We start from the raw sequence: 5,269 nt of genomic DNA on the forward strand, positions 1-5,269 counted from the left end.
CCCAGTCTTGTGGTTTGTTGTGGAATGAACGAGCGTCTAAACACTCAATGGTCTGACGCATAAGTGCTATTATTGTGGTGCCTAGGCGCCCAATGGTTGGCGCCTAAGTTCCAACTTCTCGGGTTGGTGAGACAGAGACTGGCGCCTAGCCACTAGTGCCACTTTGCACCATTCAACTGCAATTCCTCTTCTGGTTTTCCTACTTTAATTACATGTTGTACTTACAAAATAAAGACAAAAATAACTTTTTTAAAGTGCAATATCATCAATAGAAATATATAAATCTATCTTAAATTCTAGTTAACTTTTTCATGCATCAATTAACACTCAATTTAGGTGTGAGATCTTGTGCTTTCTAACTTGATCGAATCACTTTGTTCACCCCTTAGGTTGGATGTGAGTCCCTGTGCTTTCCATCCTAAAATATTTAGGCAAAAATCCCTCAAACAATTCAAACCAAATCAATCAAAATAAACAAACAAACAAAACGAATAAAACAAGCAAACAAACATTCAACATTCCTAGCTAAAGAAGCAAGCAACATTCCTCCAAAATAACTAAAGTTTTTGAAAATAAACACTCACAAAACCAATCAGCTACTTTTTCAAAGTCAACTACAACATAAAAATCAAAATCAAAACAATCAAAATCAATACAATAAAAATAACAACAATCAAAATCAATCAAGACCATGATAAAATCAAGAAAATTTAACAAAATCTAAATTTTTTTTAACATCAAAATTCTTCATAGTCCTAAGAATATGATCCTTGGACTATCTCAGTCACTATGTGGGCAAGGTGTAATATCCCATAAGGTTTCATATATCCAAATATAACTAAACAATTCACAGTTGTTCAAAAATGGATTAACTTTTCACAAAACCAAATTTAAAATAAACAAATCAACAAAACAAAATTTCAACTCATAACACAATGTACAATGAATCCAGACTGAACTTCTTCGGGTCTATTAGAAGTTGGAGCACGCCTCATAAGGCACCAACATGATAGGACCTTGATTGATCTCAGACCAATCGGGGTTGGTTTTGGAGATAAATACTTTGAACTAAGTATCTTGTAAACGTAATCTATCACACACCAAACGAAGTTTTTTTATCCTTTGTAAGTTAGAGCACGCCACACATGTCACCATCACGATGTGATCAAATTAGCCGACTTAATATCAGTCAGGGCTGATTTTGATTATCAACCCTTTCGGCTAGTAAAACTGAGATGTGACGAATCACAATTGTCTATTTTAGTTTAGCCCATCGTAACACTTATTTGAACATTTTACAAGTCTATTGAAAGTTGAAGGAACACAATGTGATTAGGTTGATTGACCTTCCTACAATTGTTAATCCATTGAGTTAGTAAATATGGGATGAAGTAAGTCTTAATTTCATCCAATATACTCATCGCACATTGGAAATGGTTCACCTAACTTAGTTTGATCCTATTCAAACCCTCCATAAGTTTGGCTTTGGTCCATTCGGAATTAATTAATTTCAGGCCAATCAAGTTTTTTTGTGAGTTAATCCTTTAAGTTGATAATTTTGAGTTAAAGTAAACCCCATAACTAATTTTTTCTCAGTCCAACTCATCGCACACTAATGTGATATTTTGTTCCTTCCTTCATAGCCTGTGTGTTTTGGTTAGTCTACATCCGTCCCCAATAGAACTAATACTTTAACTGAGTAAAACAAGGAAAACTTATGTCTATGTAACTGCTCCTTCGAGTCAGTCATTGCCCAACTCTATGTTAGAACATTGTACTTGAAGTTTGAGTGGAACGGTAGTGCTAGTTGTTGTCGACTGATTTTCTGGTCTAATCTAGTCAACACTTTAGAATTGTAAATCTAAGATTGTTCAATGGGCACCTTTCCAAATTGTATAATTTATTGAATGCCTACATATTACTCTTCCTTTCTACAGGCTCGTATATTTTTAATCAATAAAAGATTGATCATACGGTCAATACCTTAACTAATTAAACCTAGAGTATAATCATTTCAGTCATTGAACACCTCAATATAAGATAGTTAGAGCTGGTTTGTCCTTGATCATTCCTTTCTACAGGTCTAGCTGATTATCAATCAGAAGTTGGAGCACGCCTTATATGGCACCACCACGATAGGATCAGGTTCATTGATCTAGTCACAGTTGCAGATGCTGATATAGTTTAATGCTTTGGGTTAATGATTTTGAGTTAAGGTAAATCCCCCTTAACTCAGTCTAAATCATTCGACACTGAAGATACATCTAACGTTTCTCAGGTTTACCAGTTTTGTTGACACACTAGCCTCAACATGAACTGATGCCTTGGCTCTGTAAATCAAAGATGGATCCTAGTATAGCCATTGCACACTATTGAGTCAGGATTGATAACCCTATCTAGTGTGGGCTAGAGGAGCAGGCTAGAATTGGCTCTCAATTATCGAGATTAAACCCTGACGCGACCCCCGCACCAAAAGTAACTTGATTCATTGATTCTACTGACGCGACCCCCGCACCAAAAGTAACTTGATTCATTGCTTCTACTGTATTTTTGGGTTCGATAAAACACAGCGCCTTGACTAATTTAAACTAATAATAAAACAAACAATCTTTCTTAGTTTTAGTCATTTGAAACCTAAAAACAATAAATCAAACTAATAAAATCATATCTAACAAATCAACATAACACAAAATTCTTCCACTTCTCAGTTTGTTTGCCTTAGTCCCCACATAGGACTCAATAAGTCTATGTCTTGACTCTGCAAACTATAGTAGAGTATGTGTAGCTCTTTGATATAATCATTGCACACCGTATAAGAACCCTTAGAAGCTCAATGTCCAATGGTCAATTTTTAAGACAATCAGGCCAGAGCTTAAGGTAGGTGTCAGTCCTTGAATTTTTTGCCTTAAATTGACCACCTGACATACCTTTAGTATAGATCCCCGCATCATCTATCCTAATCAAGTCACCTCTGTGCACTTCTTAGGTCGAGAATAAGTCCTTGTACCTTCTTTTTTAATGTGTTCAGGTGCAACACAATATCACATTACTTCATAAACCAAACTTCCAATCATAATTAAATAAAATCATCAAAATCTTATTCTCTTACTATTCATCATAATGAATGATATACTTCAACATTGTCCTTTCAGATTTAGTCATTTTTATCTATGTTCTGGGTTGTATGTTAGTCTCATCGCTTTCCTTCCTAGTATAGAAAAATCTTATTCTTTGACTAGTAATTAGAATAAATGATATGCTCCAAGGTCGTCATTTTTGTTCTAGTCATTCCATCTATGTCCTAGGTTGGATGTTGGTCCATGTGCTTTCCTAGTATAAGCAAATCTTATTCTCTGACTAGTTATCAAGATGAATGATATGCTCAAATATTGTTTTTTCTGATTTAGTCATTTCATCTATGTTCTCAGTTGGATGTTAGTCCTCGTGCTTTCTTCCTAGCATAGGCAAATCTTATTCTCTGACTAGTTATCAGAATGAATGATATGCTCCAACACTGTCCTTTCTAATATAATCATTCCATCTATGTTCTATGTTAAATGCTAGTCCCCGCACTTTCCTTTCTAATATAAGAAAATCTTATTCTCTAACTAGTTATCAGAATGAATGATACACTCCTACATTGTCCTTTTTGATCTAGTCATCCCTTTTATTTTCTAGGTTGGATGTCAGTCCCCACACTTTCCTTCCTAGTATAGATAAATCTTATTCTCTAACTAGTTATCAATATGAATGACATGCTCCAGTGTTGTCCTCCTGAATTTAGGCTACCTATTCACCTCTCTAGGTTGATATAATTTCACATTGATTTTATATTCTAAAGTGTCTAGGAAAAATTGAAATCCCAAGCAAATACCAAACACTACAATTCACAAAACTTCAGCTCTGAATCTCTAGCATATTCAAATCAAACTAATCATGCTTCAAACTGTTGATTGCTTCCGTCAACACCAATATGTGCAGCATACTTTGAACTATTCACCACATAGATTGAGGGTCCATTTGTTAACCTCATTTTTTATCACATAAGACTTGTAAAAACATATTCCCATGGCCCGGTGCAGCCAAATTGGGCAAAACATGAAAAAACCCATCCTTGGTTAGGCTTGGTCACACCAGGCCCAAGCACAAACATTCTCAAAAGTACCACGACGTGGTCATGCTAGCCCTGGGCATGACCATGTCAAGTTGCCACACAATCGGTCTATGGCTTTTATCCATGGCTCAAGCCACCAACCAATCCTCCATTTCGTCAGCAATGATCTGTGGCTCACTAACTGTCGAACTGATCATGATCGTCGGCTCACTACCTTACTAGACTTCTCCAGAGGGCTCTACCACCACCTTCCCAACCTATAAAACGGTGTTGACCTTATTTTTTATGATGTCTAATTCTCTTCTTTAGAAGCCTGGGATCTATCCATAGGCTTTTTTTGTTAATTATCCTAAAGGAATAGTGATGAAACCTACCCACATAAAAATTATAACACTTCTTAACTCTTCTTGTGGAGTCCCACATGGGTGGTCACAAGCCCTCATTAGTCACTTGATATGGCTAAGACCAGCATGTGAAGACCCAAGAATGAGTTTCTACCCTTAGAGCAACTCTAGGTGGCTTGGTCTCGCACACACACACTTGCACTCACCACAAACTCAACACATCCAAAACCATCCATTTACCTGAATTTACTTATCTCCCTCTTGGAAGCCCATAACACACTTCCTAACTCTTTTGAAAGCCCATAACAAAGTCCCCAATCCTTAGTTAAGAGAGCTAGGACCAATATGTGGATGCTCCAAAATGAGTTCTTAGAAGGACCATATAGCTTTAAGGAGGCTTCCAAGGCTTGCATGTCACATTACCCAATTGACCTTAATCCACTCTAAAATCAAAGTTTGCCCAAAATATCCCAAAATTACCAAAATACCCATAAATTCCCAAAATGCTAAAAAATTGTCAAAATCCCCAATTTCACTTAAAACTTCATGAAAATCCTAGCCTACTCAAATTAACCCAAAATTCTCCAAATCCACCAAAATTGGCCAAATTACCAAAATACCCCCCAATTCAAAAAATTGCCCAAAATTAACCAAATACCCAAACTTTCACTAAAAATCATTCTAAACCTCTCCAAATTATTTGATTGCCCCAAAATTGCCAAAATTGACAACAATACCCAATTTTTGCCAAAATACCAAAAATTCACCAAAATTCTCAATTTACCCCCAATTTCCACCAAAACTATCCCCA

This window comes from Phalaenopsis equestris, unplaced genomic scaffold (assembly GCF_001263595.1).
Source record: "Phalaenopsis equestris unplaced genomic scaffold, ASM126359v1 Scaffold233395, whole genome shotgun sequence".
In the NCBI taxonomy this organism is placed as follows: domain Eukaryota; kingdom Viridiplantae; phylum Streptophyta; class Magnoliopsida; order Asparagales; family Orchidaceae; genus Phalaenopsis; species Phalaenopsis equestris.